The sequence below is a fragment of the Panthera tigris genome, chromosome C1 (assembly GCF_018350195.1).
Source record: "Panthera tigris isolate Pti1 chromosome C1, P.tigris_Pti1_mat1.1, whole genome shotgun sequence".
NCBI lineage: Eukaryota > Metazoa > Chordata > Mammalia > Carnivora > Felidae > Panthera > Panthera tigris.
Genome location: NC_056667.1, coordinates 116,696,322 through 116,714,987, shown reverse-complemented (window position 1 = coordinate 116,714,987; position 18,666 = coordinate 116,696,322). Strand labels below are relative to the sequence as shown.

At 45.7% G+C, this 18,666-nt stretch overlaps 1 long non-coding RNA gene across 1 annotated transcript; it reads left to right on the top strand.

Moving 5' to 3' along the window:
- Positions 1–357: 357 nt before the first annotated feature.
- On the top strand, positions 358–15,521 carry LOC107180478. The gene is made up of 4 exons (XR_001511239.2): positions 358–619; positions 4,192–4,319; positions 13,287–13,387; positions 15,297–15,521. It is a non-coding gene; the product is annotated as an uncharacterized LOC107180478 (long non-coding RNA).
- Positions 15,522–18,666: the final 3,145 nt, after the last annotated feature.

Below are 18,666 nucleotides of genomic sequence, written 5' to 3'. Positions count from 1 at the left end.
TTAGATTAACATCAAAATGAAATAAAAAAAAAAATTCTCAAGGAGCTGCTGACCCCAGTGTGAGAAAGCCTGGATTGGGGTCAGCAGAACCTGGGGCAATCCCACCTGACCCTCTTCCTCTAACACTTCCTTTTTCCCACCTCCAGGGCACGCAGGAGGAACAGTGGGTGTTGGCCCAGAGCCCTCAGTGGTGTCCGAGGTAGATTGCAAACAGCAGCAGAAACATTTACTCCTCCCCCTCCAAGCCCTTGCAGTGACTTTGCAGCTCCTTCCTCAAGGGGGGGGGAGGGGGGGGGTCAGTTCCCCTGTCCTTGAATCCAGGCTCTCCTGTTGCTTGCTCCAGAGAACAGAGCAGAAGTGAAGGTGATACTGAGCCAGACCCCTAAGGCGGTGGGTTCCCTCTTTAAGTCACCCCTGGTAAGGTAACTCGGAAATCAGAGCTCCCTCCTTTGTGGGGGACAACACCTTGGTACCACTTCTAGTGGAGAGAGGGTGCGGCGTGGGTAGGAAGTAATGCAGAAAGTTTTCAGGTCTCCCATTCAGACCTGGGGAAAAGGGAAACACAGTGGCTCGCTGTTCCTCCTTCTTCATTGGAAAGGAAGCTCTGGCAAGCTGGAAGGTGAGTACTAACCTCTTGGCTGCAGTAAAGCCCAAGACAAGGACAGGGTGCCTTGTCCCCCTGCATTACAGCCATGTGGGGAAGGGAACTGATCCTCCACCCCCGGCTCAGGAGCCCAAGCTTTCCTGGTGGCAGCTGCTATTAAACTGTGTCATTCTGCAGAAGAGGCATGCCAAGCCCAGAGATGCTGTGTCCTTTTCCCAAACCACAGAGCAAGCAAAGGGTAGGCCGAGATGGTCTCCTGGCGTACGTGTTCTCAGCCTCTCCCTGGGAAACGCAGGGCCCTGCTGCTGGCCTTGCCTCCTTGCTCCTTCCCACAAACCCAGCTGACATCAGAGATTCTCTCTTAAAGATGAGCGTTCCTTGAGGGCTCGAGGCCCGGCTGCTTCTTTTCTCCAGTCTTCCTGGTTGTGAGCGCTAAATCTGGCCAGAGGGGGAGCCAGGACAGGGTTGCTGAAGGAGCTTTTCTGACTCCCCATCAGTGGGTGCAAGTTCAAAGTCTGGTGGCACAGCACACACACCTCTCTCCAGCAGTATCTGAAGCATGCTTATAAGTGGTTATTTACGTATGTATATATTCACATTCGTGTGTGTGTGTGTGTGCGCACACGCGTGCATACCTATCTTTGTCCACTTGATTGTGAGCTCTGATGACATGGGCTCTGAGGTAGATAGATAGATAGATAGATAGACAGATAGATACTGGGCAGGTGGATGGATAGGTGGGTGAGTGGGTGGATAGATGGATAGATTTGTTCGTAATGGAGTCAGATAATACAGAAGGAAGGCAGAATTCAGGGCAGTGCTTGATCCTAGAAAAACAGAACAGCCGATATGAAGACACAGCAGCAACCAAGCCTCTGGGTTTGAAACTAGAGGGCCCAAATGCAGTCTTAGTCATTCAATTTCTCTAGTCTTTAGTTTCTTCTGTAAAAAGGGAATGGTAACAACGGGGTCTGCCGCTCAGAAACAAATGAGAAGACAAGCCTAAAAGAACGTGCTTCCGAGGTTCACAGGGCAGAGGGGCTCAGGGCCGCAAACTCAGGCAGGTACGGGGTCCAGTTCAGGCTCTACCACATATGGACTGCTGGACCCGGGGGAGATCGCTTGACGCCCCCCACCCCCCGCCCCGCCACCACTGCCAAGCCTCAGCTGCAAAGCCAGAAGAGGAAGTTGCTCCTTGGCAGGGGTTTGTGAATATGAAACAAGGTTTTGTGTTGGAAGCAGGTGCTCAGCGATGATCACGTGGTGGCTGCTGTCAATTTCTCTTCTCAGGAGGCCTGGCTCCGCCCCCTCGCAGTTTGGAAGATCAGAGAGACGCAGGTGGAGGCAGGGCCACAGCCAGGCGGGGACTGCTGCACTGCGGGAGGGGGGTGGGGGCGCGGGCTGCAGAGCAGGGCGAAGGGTGACGGCTCCCGCAGCGCATGGGGGGCAAGGAGAGCCGCTTGGAGGTGGTGGGCAGGATTTATAAGGAAAACCCTTTGCTCCTCAGCTGATTCCCAGGGAAGGGGGGAGGGCGTGGGAGGGGAGATGCTGGCAAGGCGAGGATAAGAGAAATATTTTAGAAACAAAATAATGACAGTTCTTGGGGAGATGCCAACATTAGCTTATCTGCGGACATGCTCCCTCAGGAAGGGCCAGGGGCCTGGCCGCTGGAGACAGCTGCCAACACAAACAAGGAGAGGAACCTGGCTTCCTCTGCGGACGAAGCCGGGAATAGGAGCCAGCTCTACATGATGGCAGGGAAAAGACAGGGTCTGGGGACCCCAAAGCAGCCGCGTACAGCCAGGGGCAGCTGGCATCCTGGGTTCTTCTGGTCCAGTTCTGGGTGCTTCTCATTCCTACTGGGGCCTGAGATAATTAATTCACTTCCCTCTGCCACCTCTCCCTCCATCTGTGAGCCCCGCCCCACGCCATCCTCTCCTTGCGTTGGAGGGACTGCCCTGTCCCTTCCCTGAGAAACAAGCCCCCCTCAGCCACTCCACCAAAGCCACCAGGGCTTGAGCAGAGATTGCCCTTCCTCACCCGCTCCTCCCCAGCCGGTCCTCAGCCGGCACACAGCAGTGGTCAATGGGATGCTCTTTTCCTTGGATCTGAATTTAGAGAGCATTTTCTAGCTCTTGGAAGGGATGAAAGGCTGGGAGCAGAGGACCTGCCCATGCTAAGCAAAGGGGTAAGGATGGGGGCTTTTTGTGGTAGAGAAAGGAAAGTACAAGAGGGAGAGGTGCTGAAGGAGGGAGGAAGGAGGGGGACAAGGAGGAGAAAGAGAGAAAGTCCAACTCCCCTAAATACCCTCCATAGGACCTCAGACTTAGTCCCCACAAACCCTAACATTAAGTCCTATCCTGGGTGGCTCAGTTGGTTAAGCGTCCGACTTTGGTTCAGGTCGTGATCTCACAGTTCGTGAGTTCGAGCCGCGCGTCAGGCTCACTGTGGTCAGCGCACGGCCCGCTTTGGATCCTCTGTCCCCCTCTCTCTCTGCCCCTCTCCCACTCGCACTCTCGCTCTCAAAAATAAATAAATAAATAAATAAATAAATAAATAAATAAATAAATAAATCCTATCCTGGTTTTCAATTTATGGACTTAATTTTTTTGGCCATTTTATTTTATTTTATTTTACTTGATATTCTAATTTATTTCTGGTAAGTTTTGATTTAAATTTCAGTTAGCCAACATACAGTGTAAAATTAGTTTCATGCATACCATGTAGTGATCAGCCTTTTGTATTTTAAAATATGATACCTAGAGAAATAGGTGTTACAAAATAACCATACAGCTTAACAAACTATTAGTGACTGAATCGTAGGCCAGTTCGAGAATCGGGATCGCGGGTCCCCGAAGCCCTTCCCACTCACGACCTCCCTTCCCCTCAAAGTTGGCCAGTATGAGAACTTGTGTCTTTTCTTTATAATTTTACACAGCCAAGTAAGCGTGTGACCTGAAACACGATAGTTCAATTTTGCCAGCTTTTAAGCTTTATGTAAACAGAATCCTATCTATGTGTTCTTTTGAGTTCAGCTTCTTTCATTTACTGTAACAGTTTTTGAGAGTAAATCACACTTTGCCTATTATTTGGATCATTGGTTCTGGGTGCTGTGGATTACTCCACTGCGTGGCCAAACTTCAATGTATGCATCCGTCCTACAGTCATGGACCTAAGATTTTTACCAGATTTTTACCACCAATGAACGACCTGAACGTGGGGACGCAGCACCCAACTTGAAAATGGGAAAATCCAGAGAAATTTGAGCCCTTATTAGGGCTGCATCCTGGACCTCTCAGAGAATGCAGGTTCAGAGTCATTTCACTTTCCAGGTCGATAAACGAACAAAAATTTTTTTGAGCGTGTGGAGTCTAAAAGGAAGGGAGGACAGGCCCCAATGCATGCGCGGGAGACCACAAAAAGATACCACCGCAGGCTTGAGGTCGAGGCCAGCTTCCATGAGGAATCAGTCTTGGAGAGGCCGGGAGGAAGGATTCACATAGCGTAACCTGGACATTATTTAGTTCAACCCTTTGTACAGACGCGACTCCAAATGTCTGAGACTCCTGGCTTCTTTGTCTCCCCAGACCAAGTGGGAACAGGGACCTTCTCCATCGCGGTCCAAAGGAGCGCCTGGATCACGCTTGTCTGGACGTTGAAGCCCGCTGGAGCACTAGGAGAGCCATGGTGAGCCAGCAGGAGGGGACTGTGCAAGGTAGGAGCTCGTCACAGAGCAGCCTCTCGGGGAAGGTGGTGGACAGAACAAACAAGCTGACTTCGTAGAACAACGCTTTCCAACGTGAGCCCTTGTAAACGAGCATTTGGGTTCCAGAGATGGGAATCAGACTGTGTTCCCAGCCTGTAAGGCTGGACTCTGCTGCTGTTGTGTGTGAATGGATGGATGCGGTCTGTATCTCTGTAGGACAACGACCTAGAAAACTTACATTCCAAGGGCAGCATTCCAGCAGGGCCAGAGGAAAGAATTCAAGAGATTCCCTGGATTTGGATCCCACCACTGCCACTGGCTTGCTGAATGATCATTCTTTCTCTGGGCCTCAGCTCCTCTATCTGTAAAATGGGGGGCCAGACAAGGAGACCTTTAGAAAGGCCACTCATCCCCCAACATCCTACAGTTCTACACATGTCCAGGGGAGGACAGAGCCTCATAAATGAGATGTACCACATTAAAAGACTGTTATGACCAGGGACAGGTGTTATAAACCAGAGCCTTCAAGGGAGATCCACTGGTAGCAAAGGTTTGGTTAGGAGAACCCAAATCGACTCAAGGCTCGCCTCTGTGGCCTGTGCACAGATTGCATTCAAGCATCGCAGAGGCTTTTGCTGCCTTGAGAAGACACACACACACACACACACACACACACACACACACACACACAGGGGCACCTGGGTGGCTCAGTCCGTTAAGCGTCCGACTTCGGCTCAGGTCACGATCTCACGGTTCGTGGGTTCGAGCCCCGCATCGGGCTCTGCACTGACAGCTCAGAGCCTGGAGCCTGCTTCGGATTCTATGTCTCCTTCTCTCTCTGCCCCTCTCCCGCGCACACTCTGTCTCCTTCTCTCTCAAAAATACATAAAAATTAAAAAAAAAAAAAAAAAGAAACCTGTTTAAAAAAAAGGAGACACACACACCCATACTGGGACGCCTGCTTGGCTCAGTCACAAGAGCATGTGACTCTTGATCTCAGGGTTAGGAGTTCAAGCTCCATGGTGGGTGTAGAGATTACTGAAAAAAAAAAATTAAATTAAAACCAAACTTAAAGAAGACACACAGAGATATTAGACACCTTGCTTTTTTACTTCGTATATCAAGAACATCTTTGCAGGTGGATATGGATAGCTCGAACTCCGAAGCCACAGAATGAACATAGCATAGGTCATTCACCCAGTCCCCTGAATACACAGGGAATTTCCAGTGTTTTGGGAACAGTCGTGTGATACACACCCTCGTACATACATCACATGCCGCAGTCTTTGACAAACAGCTCAGATTGTGTCACTCTCCTCCTCCAAGACAAAATGCAGACTCCTTTCCCTGAGCTTCAAGGTCTATACCATCTGGCCCTGAGCCTTCTCTGAGCTCCCCCCGGAACACCCTCCGTGCCCACTAGTGCCTGCTCTGCTGGCCTGATTGCAGGGCCTTGAACTGGCCAAGCCCGATCCTGCCTCGAGGCCGTTGGGCCAGCCGTTTCCTCCCCTAGAACATTCTTCCTTGATCTTCATTGACTTCTTCCTTGCCGCTCAGAGCTCAGGTTCAATGCCCCCTCCTCTGAGAAGCCTTCCTGCTCATCCAAGTTCAAGCAGCCACCCTCACGCTCTCATTATTGTCTTCTGTCAATTCTCTGGAGAGCCTGTTGAGACTTGACTTGTGTCCGCTAAAAAGATGTATTGAAGTAACTCCTAGTAGCTGTGAATGTGCCCTTATTTGGGAGTCATCTTCGCAGGTGCAGTCAAGTTGAGATGAGGTCATCCTAGGAAAGGATGAACCCTAACCCAATGACTCGTGTCCACATAAAAAGAGGGAGATTTGGGCAAAAAGACAGAGAGAAGAGAACGCCATGGGATGCAGACTGCAGTGATGTGCCTATGAGCCAAGGGACACGGGGGTTTGCTGAGAGTCACCAGAAGCCAGGAGAGAAGCAAGGAACAGATTCTCCAAGCTCAGAGCCTCCAGAAGGAACCACGCCTGCCAACACCTTGATTTTGAACTTCTGGCTTCCAGGACTATGGGGGAATATTTGGTTCTGTTATTTTAAGCCACTAAGTTTGTGGCCATTTGTTACGGCAGCCCTGGGAAAGGAATACACGGCCCTCATCCCAACCCAGTACGTGTCTGGTTTCTCTCTTTCTTGGTTTCTTTGTGGTCTGCCTTTCCCATAAGAACGTCAGCCCCATGAGAGCAGGGGCCTGGGCTGTCCTCTCTGTGGCTACACCCCCAGTGTCTGACACATGGGCATTTTTGAATTCAGGGGCAAGGTGTTATTTCTAAAGGGAATGAATTCCTGTACGTGGGCTTGCAACATTTGAATGTCAGTGTATTCTGAGTTTGATGGACCATCAGATTATGTTCCCCCAAATGTGGTAGCTACAGTCCTCCTCCCAGCAGGCCACAGAAATGCCCATCTCCCATGTTCTATTCAGCCCTAGAGGGTGTTAACCTTTTCCACACTTGCCATCTGGAGGCTGAGCACGGGATCTCCTTGCTGGGCTAACTTTTACTTTCTTGGCTTTTGGGAAAAGTGACTGTCTTTTCATAGATTCAGGTGCTGTTTGCACTTCTCTTATGAATTGCTTTCTTTTCTGTTGGTATGTGTGGTGGGCAGAATAATGGCCCCCCCTAAATTTTCCGTGTCCTAATCCCCACATCTGTGAATATATTAGGTCACATGGCAAAGGGGAATTACGGTTGTGGGTGGAATTAAGTTGTCAGTCAGCTGACCTTGAGAATGGGAAATCACCCCAGATTATCTGGGGGACCCAAGTATAATCACAAGGGTCCTCTGAAATGGAAAAGGGAGGCAGGCGAGAGTCAGAGAGGGGCAGCATGGGAAGGACTCGGCCTGATACCGCTGGCTTTGAAGGTAGAGGAAGGGACCAAAAGCTAAGGCATACAGGCAGCCTCTAGAAGCTGGAAGAGTCTGGGAAATGGATTTTCCCAAGAGCCTCTAGAAGGAATGAAGACCTACCAACACTTTGATTTGAGCCCAGTGAGACTCATTTTGGACTCCTGACCTTCAGAACTAAAGGAGTTGTTTTCAAGCCACCAGTTTGGTGGTAATTTGTTAGAGCAAGCAGCAATATGAAATTAGTACTCTATGTTTGAATTTTCTTATCGATTCTGAGACGTCTGTTGTATGTTAGGGCTATGAACCCTTTAATTTTTTTTTTTTTTACATCCATGCTACCCTCGTGTTCTAGGACTGGAATTATTGGTTAATCAGCTACCTCCTTCCTCCCTGAGCCCTCAAGGACAGGATCCATATTTTATCCCAGTGTTTCTAGCAAGCCTGGAAGGTGCACCAAAAATGCAGAATGAATGAAAGAACAGCTGAACTCCAGGAATATCTTTACATTCTATTATCCCTGCATCCCCACATCCCTGTGCCCTAGAAACACCAAGGTTTCAGATAATGGGGAGACCCAAGTATTTGTTTCTTGGTCCTGTCCCTCCCTAAATGATTGGGTCCCTGTGCCTCGCTTCCGAGTGGGGTCCAGGTAGAGAGCAGGACTGGAAGGAGCCTCGGCACGCAGCGAAACGCAGAGGCTGCAGGGCTTTGGGAGGTGGCCACGATTAGAATGAAGAGGATTCCGGAATCCTCGAGTACTCCAGCACGTCACAGGCTGCAGCAGGACACTCTCCCACGAGGACCAGAATGTGACTCTACTGTGTGGCTTGGCAGAACTGGAGCGTTCTGAAGTCTGGGACACGGCAGAAGTGAGGGAGCATCACTCCCCGGATAAAAGTTGATGACACACTGTCTCGGGGTCTCCAGATCTGTTGGATCACTCACTGGGGCAGGGCGCACGGAGCGGTCTCTGCAGCAGGGACCTGCAGCCTTGTGCCAACAACCACATGTATGAGCTTGGAAACAAATTCCTTTGCTCCAGCTGAACCTTCATCTGACTGCAATGCCATCCCCCCAGCCGGTCGCAGCCTTAAGAGACACCCTGAGCCAGAAGCACCCAGCGAAGCCGCTCCTGACTTCCTGACCCTCAGAAACCGTGAAATAATAATGTGCATTGTTCTAAGCCCGCAAGTTTTGTTGTGTAGCGACAGTAACAAATGCTGTTGGAAATCCTGGTCCTTCGCAGTTTTGAGAGCTACGCTCTAAGGCTAAGGCTCTAGCTTTCCAGCGTTCCCATGGGGAGATCCCAAACAGCTCTGATTCCTGATTCTGTGCGCCTGACCCGCTTCCCCTGGACACAGTGACGCCTTCTCCTTATCCCACGGGTTCTGAAATCGCACAGCCCTTTGCCTTGCTGGGTCCGCAGGTGTCTGGCAGGCCGTGTGGCTCTGCAGATTCCTTCCTTTCATTGCAGGGGAATTCTCTTGAATACTTTGATTGACAATTTTCTCTATTCTCAATTGCTGAAATTCCTTTGGTTCATATTTTGGGCCTCCGGGGACTAGTCTTTATTTTCTTCTCCACTCTCCTCTCTTCCTCCGTGATCCATTTCTGTGTTTTTCCCATGCTTTCTGGGTGATTTCACAGTTTCATACTCTCCTCTTTTAGTGATGTTTTTTATTTTATTTTTTCTTACGCATTCTCTTTTTTTGTAAGTGTTTTTACTGTGTGCTCCTTTTTGATTTATTTTTATGTTTATTTATTTATTTTGAGAGAGAGAAAGAGATCACTTGTGCATGCACGTGGGTGGGGAAGAGGCAGGGAGAGAGGGAGAGAGGGAGAGAGAGAATCCCAAGCAGGCTCTACACTGTCAGTGCAGAGCCTGATACGGGGCTCGATCTCACTAACTGTGAAGTCATGACCTGAGCTGAAGTCAAGAGTCAGACGCTTAACTGACTGAGCCACCCAGGTGCACCAAGGGCTCCCTTTTTCTTTTCTTTTTTTACTTAAAAAAATTTTTTTAATTATTTATTTTTTTTGAGAGAGAGACAGAGAGAGAGAGCACACAAGCAGGGGAGAGGCAGAGAGAGGGAGACACAGAATCTGAAGCAGGCTCCAGGCTCTGAGCTGTCAGCACAGAGCCTGACGTGGGGCTTGAACTCACGAAACCGTGAGTTCACGACCTCAGCTGAAGTTGGACGCTTAACCGACTAAGCCCCCCAGGCACCCCCCAAGTGCTCCCTTTTTAGAGCATCTTGTTCTTATATCATGGATGCAAATATCTTCTCTAATCACTGGAAAAGTATCCACACTAGAGCTTTGGGAGAATTTTTGTATTTGTTTCTTTAAAAGTTTTCTTCCCTGGGGCACCTGAGTGGCTCAGTCGGTTAAGCGTCCGACTCCAGCTCAGGTCACGATCTCACGGTCTGTGAGTTCGAGCCCCGCGTCGGGCTCTGTGTTGACAGCTCAGAGCCTGGAGCCTGCTTCCGATTCTGTGTCTCCCTCTCTCTCTGCCCCTCCCCCATTCGTGCTCTGTCTCTCTCTGTCTCAAAAATAAATAAAAAAACATTTTAAAAAAATTAAAAAAAAAATAAAAGTTTTCTTCCCTGTACACAGACTTTCTCTGTTCTTCCAGGTTGCTCTATTCTATTCTATTCTATTCTATTCTAATTTATCTCTTCCCTTCAGGGTTGAGTGTTCTTCAGATATCTGGCAATCCTAATTTCCCTGTTGCTATTTGGAAGTAGCCGCTGAAGAACTGACTGGAAGGTCTAAACCTTTGGTGGGTTGGAATTTGTTCCCCGAGCCTCACCTGGGGAGATAGGATCAAAGTCAAGTCCCACCTGTATTTTAAGTTCACCTCCACGCAGGTACTTGTGATGAACACCAGGTGTCATACGTAAGTGATGAATCACTAAATTCTATACCCCAAACTAATATTACACCATATGTTAACTAGTGGGAATTTAAATAAAAACTTGGAAAGAAAAAATAAAAATAAAAATAAATTCACTTCCGTGAATGGGCTCCTGGTGGACAGGTAGAGCGGTGACAGTATAAGGGGACCTGATGGAGGGCAGCAGGACAGGTGAGAGCCTCTCAGGAGGGGCCTCCCAGCTGGCCCCCATCATGTAATCTCTCTTGTCTATGATGAGAAGTTTCGAACTACAGAAAAGTGTAGAGAGCAAAATAGCATACATCCATTTACCATCTAATCAGTAGTAATAATTTGAAAAAAAATTTACTTCCCATTTTATTTATTTATGTATTTATTTATCGCTTTCAAAGGGAGAGAGAGAGAGCGAGAGCGAGAGAAAGCTTGAGCAGGGGAGAGGGGTGGAGGGAGAAGGAGAGAAAATCTTGAGCAAGCTCCGTGCGGAGCCCAACGCGGGACTCGATCCCACAATTGTGAGATCACGACCTGAGCTGAAATCAAGAAGTGGCCACTTAACCGACTGAGCCACCCAGGCGCCCCATTTCCTGTTATCTTTTAAAGACATAAAACACTCCAGGTATAACTGAAGTTCCATGTGTATCCCCTTCCAGTCTCTTTTGTCTTTCTAGGCTTAACGCTTCTACCCCTGGAGGAAACTGGTATCTCAACTTCGGGATGTCCAAGCTATTCCTTCCACTTATGCGTGCATCCACAAATAATAGATAATACTATTCTGTGTCAAAGATTACACACATGAGCCAAAGCTATTTATAAATTCACTGCAATCCCTATCAAAATATCGGCAGTCTTTTTCACAAAAAAACGGAAAAGCTGAGTCTCAGATTCATATCCATATGAATTCCAAGGGACCTCAGACAGTCAAAACACTGTTGAAAAAGAAGGTTAGATGTCTCACACTTCTGGGTTTCGAAGCTTGCTACAAAGCTATGGTAACTGAAGCAGTACGGTACTGGTATAAGTACAGTTATATCCACCAACAGAATAGAACAGAGATCCCAGACATAAACCCTCCCATACATGGTCAATTGATTTAAAAAAGATTTTTTTAACGTTAATTTATTTTTGAGAGAGAGAGAGACAGAACACAAGCAGGGCAAGGGCAGAGAAAGAGGGAGACACAGAATCAGAAGCAGGCTCCAGGCTCCGAGCTGTCAGCACAGAGCCTGACGCGGGGCTCAAACCCACGGACCGTGAGATCATGACCTGAGCTGAAGTCAGACGCCCAACCGACTGAGCCACCCAGGTGCCCCTTGGTCAACTGATTTTTGACAAGGTTGCCCAGATCATACGATGGGGAAAAAAGTCCTTTCAACAACTGGTGCTAGAAAACTGGATATCTTCATGTAAAAGACATCAGATCCTTAACTAACATCAGGCTCAAACATTAACTAAATATAGATCAAAGCCTACATTTAAGAGCTAAAACTTTTTTTTTAATTTTTTTTTAACGTTTATTTATTTTTGAGACAGAGAGAGACACAGCATGAACGGGGGAGGGGCAGAGGGAGAGGGAGACACAGAATCGGAAGCAAGCTCCAGGCTCTGAGCCATCAGCCCAGAGCCCGACGCAGGGCTCCAACTCGTGGACCGCGAGATCGTGACCTGAGCTGAAGTCGGATGCTTAACCGACTGAGCCACCCAGGCGCCCCTAAGAGCTAAAACTTTAAGTCGTCTAAGAAAACAGAGGGGGCAACAATTTCATAGACTGGCAACAATTTCATAGATTTGACATCAAAAATGCAGACAACAAAAGAAAAACACAGATAAATTGGAGTTCATCAAAATTTAGTCTAAGTTTTTAAACTTGCTGTCATAAAGGTTTTTATAATAAACCTTTTCTTATCTTTTAATATCTGTAGGATCTTTTTCCTTGCTGATATTGACAACTTTTGTTATCTCTCTTTTTATCTTGGTGTTTATCATATTCATTACCTTTTAAAAAAAATCTCTACTTGTTTTCAAGTTTATTTATTTATTTATATATAGAGAGAGAATAGGAGCAGACGAGAGGGAGAGTGAGGGAAAGACAGAATCCCAAGCAGGCTCCTCGACACCAGTGCAGAACCTGACATGGGGCTTGAACTCACGAACTGTGAGATCATGACCTGAGCCAAAATCAAGAGTCAGTGACTTAAGTGACTGAGACTCCCAGGAGCCCCAGATTCATTACCTTTTTGATAACCCAGCTTTTTGTTTTGCTAACCTTCTCTTTTGTACATCTGCTTTATGTATTTTTAAGTAATCTCTGCCCTCACTGTGGGGCTCAAACTCACAACCCCAAGATCAAGAGTCCTGTGGTCCACTGACGGAGCCACCCAGGCACGCCATATCTGCTTTATTTTTAAATTGACTTTGGTTTGTATTTTGATTTTCCCTTCTGTCTTCTTTCTTTGGATTTAAAGTTACTGTTCTTTTTCTAACTTGAGATGGAAATTTAGGTAAGTAGTTTTAAACTATTTTCTCTTATCATACATACATGCATTTAAATCTTAAAATTTCTTGGGGGGGCCTCAGTGGCTTAGTCGTTTAAGCGTCTGACTCTTGATTTCAGCTCAGGTCATGATCTCACGGTTCGTGGGTTCCAGCCCCGTGTCAGGCTCCACACCACCACGGAGACTGCTTGGAATTCTCTCTCTCCCTCTCTCTACTCCTCCCTCATTGTCTCTCTCTCTCTCTCTCTCTCTCTCTCTCTCTCTCTCAAAATAAATAAATAAACAAAATAAAATAAAATGAAACCTAAAATTTCTCTCTAATCACTGCATTGGCTTTTATCTCAGTGTTTGTATGCAATATTTTGATTTTCATTCAGTTCAAAATATTTTGACCCTCGGGTTATTTAAAAGTTCTGCTTAACATGCAAACATTTGAGGTCTAACAATCTTTCTTTTGTTCATTTCCAGTTTCATTCCACTTTGGTCGGAGATCATACCCAGCATGAGTTCATCTTTTGAAATTTGTTATAACTTGCTTTACGGTTCAATACACGTTCTATTTTGGTACAAATGCACTTGGAGAGAAGAACATGTATTCTCCAGCTGTTGGGTGTAGCATTCTATAGCTGTCTATTAAAGTCAAGGTGATTAACTCTGTCATTCATATTTTCTATATACTTATTGATTTTTTTATCTGCTTTTTCTATCAGTTGCTGAAAGAGATTCGTTAAAACCTCCACCATGGTTACAAATTTGCCCACTTGTCTCTTTTGTTCTGTCAACTTTCTGCTTCATGCAGCCCTGTTATTAGGTGAGTACAAATTTATGATTGTTACGTCTTCCTGTTGAATTAGTCCTTTTATCATTATGAAACATCGCTCTTTACCACCATTCCTACTTCTGACTCTAAAGTCTACTTTGTCTGATATTAATCGAGCCACACCTTTCATTTGGTAAGTGCTTGCATGACATAATTTTTACCATCAGTTTACTGAGTGGAGCTTCGATCTACAATCTTGTTTCTTTTTAAAAATTTATGACACCGCTCCTTTAAACCTTCATTTCTCCTTTTGTGCATGTTTATTGTATTTTGCCTCTTCTGTTACACTTTTAGTTTTATTTCTATTAATTTTTAGCGGTTAACTCAGAGGCATCATCGACTTTTGGAGTCTACCTTATAAATTGGAAGCTTTCCCATTTCACAAATAATAGAGGAAACCTACACTCGTGTGTACCCACCCTACCTTTTGTAATACTGTTGTTAAATGTTCTACTTTTAGGGGGACATGGGTGGCTCAGTCGGTTAAACGTCTGACTCTTGATCTCATCTCAAGTCTTGATCTCAGGGTTGTGAGTTCAAGCCCTGCATCGGGCTGAGTGTGAAACCTACTTAAAAAAAAAAAAAGTTTCACCTCTACATACGCTATAAATCCCACAAGCCATAGTTATTCTTGTGGCTTCAAACAGTCAACCGTCTTATATCTTGGCACATATTTGCTTCTTGGAATTCTCTGTTCCACTCTGCAGTTCTGTTTCTACTCGGAATTGTCATCCTTGTATTTCTTGTAGCAGGAGTCTGCTGGTGGTGAGTCCTCTGACTTCATTAGCGTGAAAATGTCTTTGCCTTCATTTTTAAAATTAAATTAAATTAATTTTAGAGAGTGCACAAGCAAGGGAAAGGGGCAGAGGGAGAGACAGAGAGAGAGAGGGACAGAGAGGAGAAAGAAGAGAGAGAGAGAGAGGAGAGAGAAGAGAGAGAGAGAGAGAGAGAGGAGGACAGAGAGAAGCTTAAGCAGGCTCCACACTCAATGCGGAGCCTGACACAGGGCTCAATCCTACAACCCTAGGATCACAACCCGCGCCGAAATCAAGAGCGGAACGCTCAACTGACTGAGTCACCCAGGCGCCCCGCCTTCATCTTTTAATTGTTACCTTTGAAAGCTTTGAAACTGTCACACAGTTATGGAAAAGTACAATGTCCAATACAGAGAAATGTTTGTTCCTGACCCATTTGAGAGTATTTTGCCAACCCAGTACCCCTGAATACTGTAGCATATGTTTCCTATAGTGTTTTCTGGCATAACCACAGTACGGCCTTCAAAATCAGGCAGTTATTAATGATGCGTTCCCATCCTATCCAAGCCCCCAGTTAAGATTTGTCAATTGTCCCGATAACTCCTTTAGAAAAGGAATCATGCGTTATATCAGAAATTTCAGTTGTCATGGGTTATCATGCCTTCTTAGTCTCCTTCAGCCTGGACCAGCGTCTCAACCTTTCCTCATCTTGATGCATTTATGGATTACAGGCTAGCCATTTTACGGAATGCTCCCCCCCACCCCCGCCCCACCGCCATGTGTATTTGTCTGATAGTCTGATTTGCAAGCATTATAGTCAGATTCTTCACGTTTGGCAGGCATGTCACAGAAATGGTGCTAAATTCTCATTGCATCCCATCAGGTGCTGTATATCAATTTGGGCCATCGCTGATGATGCATACTTTGGTTGTTTGATTATGGTGGGGTCTGACAGCTTTCCGAACACTGCACGTTATTCTTTTCTCCTTTGTAACTAACAAGCATTTCGTGGGCAAGGACCTTAAAACTATACAAACAGTCCTGGTCCCCATTGTGCTTTACTATTTAACTATTTATATACACTTGTGGCTCCTTATTTTATCCAAAGGATTATAATCCAATTTACTATTTATTTTGATTTTCAGATGTCCTCGATTCGATCGGTGGAAGCCACTTCGGGACAGCTTCTGACATGTCCCCATTATTCTTTGAGCGCTTCCGTGCATTTTGGCCCAGGATGCTCCAGACTCGCCTTGTACTTTCCCTGCCCAGTCCTGGAATCAGCCATTCTCTGGGGATCCCTGCCTTCTTTCTTTGAAACCGTTGTTTAGAAAACAAAATCTAGGTCTTGCTAATGAGATGTATCCACTCCTGGCTCTGTGTGAACACAGCTTGAGAATATGTATGCATATGTATACATACATATACTATCTATTATACATCTGTTATATATGCATATATTATTATAATGTATTAATATATGTGTATATATAGATGAATCCACTCAGATATATTCTTTTCCAAATAAATATCACAGGGTTCATTCCAGTTTTCTCCTTTTCTATATTTATAACTCCCTCTCTCACTAAACCCAAACCTCCTCCCCCCTCCTCACCCTGCTCAGGATCTGACATCCCACATCTGGCGTCCCTCCCATGGGAATGCCCTTCTCATCCTGTCTGGGCTCTGACATCCTGCTCTGGGCCACCATGGCTTCCTCCACTCTCCACACCGTGCTCACAAACGCATCCACGCCACGCCTTGCTCTGCCCCACCTGATGGCTTTAAATTGCTCACACGTGGAAGAGAAGAAAAGGGAAAGGAAAGAGGACCATGAATTGCCTTTATTTTTGAAAAAAAAATTCACAGGATATAGAACTTTTTTTTTGTACAGTTAAAAATGCCTTTCCATTGTCGTCTAGATTTCATAGTTGCGATCAACATGTCAGCCATAACTCATTGTTGCTCCTTGGAATATGATGTGTTTTAATTTTTCTTGGCTGCTTTTAACATTTTCTCATTGTCTTTGGTTTGCACCTCTGTGTAGTTTTCTTTGTTTTTCTTTAACTTGGGATTCACTGAGTTTTGTGCATCTATGAGTTGATGTCTTTCTCTGATTCTGACAACTCTTGCCCTTTATCTCTTCGAATATGCTTTTCTTATTCTCTCTCCCTCCCTTTTTCTGAGAATCCAATTAGATGCATGATCGATATTATGACTGTGTCCCAATATGTGTCTTATACTCTGATCTATTATCTTCATTATTTTCTGTCTGTACTTCAGTTTGAGTACATCTATACACATGTCTTTGAGCTCACTAATCCTGTCATCTGCAGCTAAATCCATTCAATGAATCCTTAATTTCAAATACTAAGGTTTTTTAGTTCTTGAATGCCTATTTGAATTTTTATAGATTCCAATTCTCTGCATCAGTCCTGCATCATTCAAATGCCCATCTTTTTTTTCTAAATATTCTCTTTATATTCTATTTATCATAGTTATTTTTAAATTCTTGTCTCATAACTCCAAGAGAAAAATTATCCTAGTTGTGATGGTGGAATGAATACCTCCAACCAAAATTTGGTTCAAATGTCAAGACTGATGACATAAAGCACATACCAAGAAGATATGAGATTTATTATACACATATGAGGATTTCTAGAGACAGCCTGGAAACTTCCCAAGCAGGTCTAAAAATGGCTTAAGAGAGCAGAAAAAGGGGACTGGCTGGGATATCATTGGAGAGTGGGACTAGGGATAAGTGTTCCCATGCATGGACCAAGGCTTGCATGGTTTGAACTTTGTGCTGACACGAATGGATGGGGCACTTAGGCTTTCTTATGAGCTGGCCAAAGTCTAAAGTAAGGAAAGAGGGAGTGGTGGGGCTTAAAAGCTGTCAGCATTCAGGGACACCTGGGTGGCTCAGTGGTTAAGCATTCCATCTCTTGATTTTAGCTCGGATCATGATCTCACTATTCATGAGAGGAGCCCCATGTCGGGCTCTGTACTCGCAGTGCAGAGCCTGCTTGGGATTCTCTCTCTCTCTGCCTCTCCCTGCTCATGCTCTCTCTCTCTTTCTCTCTCTCTCTCTCTCAAAATAAATATATAAACTTCTTTTTAAAAAGCTGTCAGCATTCAAAAGTTAAAAAAGGAGTCAGACTCTTTACTGTGCTATAGACCTAATGTTTGTGCCCCCCACACCAATTACATGCTGCAGCCTTAACCCTCGTTGTCATGGTATTTGGAAGCGGGGTCTTTGGGAGGCGATTCGGTTCAGATGAAGTCCTGAGGATGTAGCCCTCATGATGGGATTAATAAGCTTATAAAGAAGAAGAAATACCAGAGCTCCCTCTCTCCACCATGTGAGGACACAGCAAGAAGGTGGCCATGTGCAAGCTAAAGAGACTTTCAACTAGGAACTGAATCGCCAGTGCCTTGATCTTGGATGTCCCAGCCTCCGGAAGCATGAGAAATAAATGTCTGTTGTTTAATCCACCCAGTCTGCAGTATTTTGTTATGGCAGCCTGAGCTGACTAAAACACCCTATAAGTGTGCTTCTATTAGAGTTTTTTCTCATGCTTATTGGTCATGATTTCTTATTTATTCACATGTCTTGTAATTTTTTAAATTGATTCCAGGTAGTATATATAAAGGAATCCCAGGCCTTAAAAATCATTTTTGTTCCTCTCCAGAAAGGATTGTCCTATTTTCTCTTTGACAGATACCAAGGGCAAATCACCTCAATCCAGTCAGAAATTGAGTTGGGCTGGAACTGGATTCCAGGGTTAGTCCACCTCTGGTCTCAAATATCTCAAGGTTGAGAGGCACCCGGGTGGCTCAGTCAGTTGAGTATCCGACTTCAGCTCAGGTCATGATCTCACGGTTCATGGGTTTGAGCCCCGCATTGGGCTCTGTGCTGACAGCTCGGAGCCTGGAGCCTGCTTTGGATTCTGTGTCTCCCTCTCTCTCTGCCCCTCCCCTGCTCGCACTCTGTCTTTCTCAAAAATAAGTAAACATTAAAAAAAAAATTCAGATATCTCAAGAGTGAGACATGGCAGGTGTTTCTTGCAGCTTCCTCTTTTTAGCAGCTTTCTCCTTCTAGAAGTTTCCCTCTCATGCATGGTCCTCCTGAGTTTCTCATACTATGAGACTGACAGGTCTTTGTCTCCTTGGCCTTGAAAGTTCTGCTCTTCTGACGTGTTAAGCTTAACTCTTACCTCCCTTCACATGCAAACAAAATGTGTAGCAAATGTCTTGAGGAGGATACTTACCATGTGTTTCCTGAAAGCTTTTTTCTCTAGCTGTATTTTCCTTTTCACGAACTAAAAAACTGTGCCTTGATAGCCCAGACCACCGACCTCCTATACTACCCCAGCAATCAGTATCCCACAGGGAAACTTCAGAGCTTTACTATTCTCTAGTCACTCAGGCTAGTCTACATGGCTGTCAAAATCCCGGCCGGTTTCTTCTTCCCCTAGTAGCCCTTTTTGCCCAGTGCTCAGTCTGGACACTGAC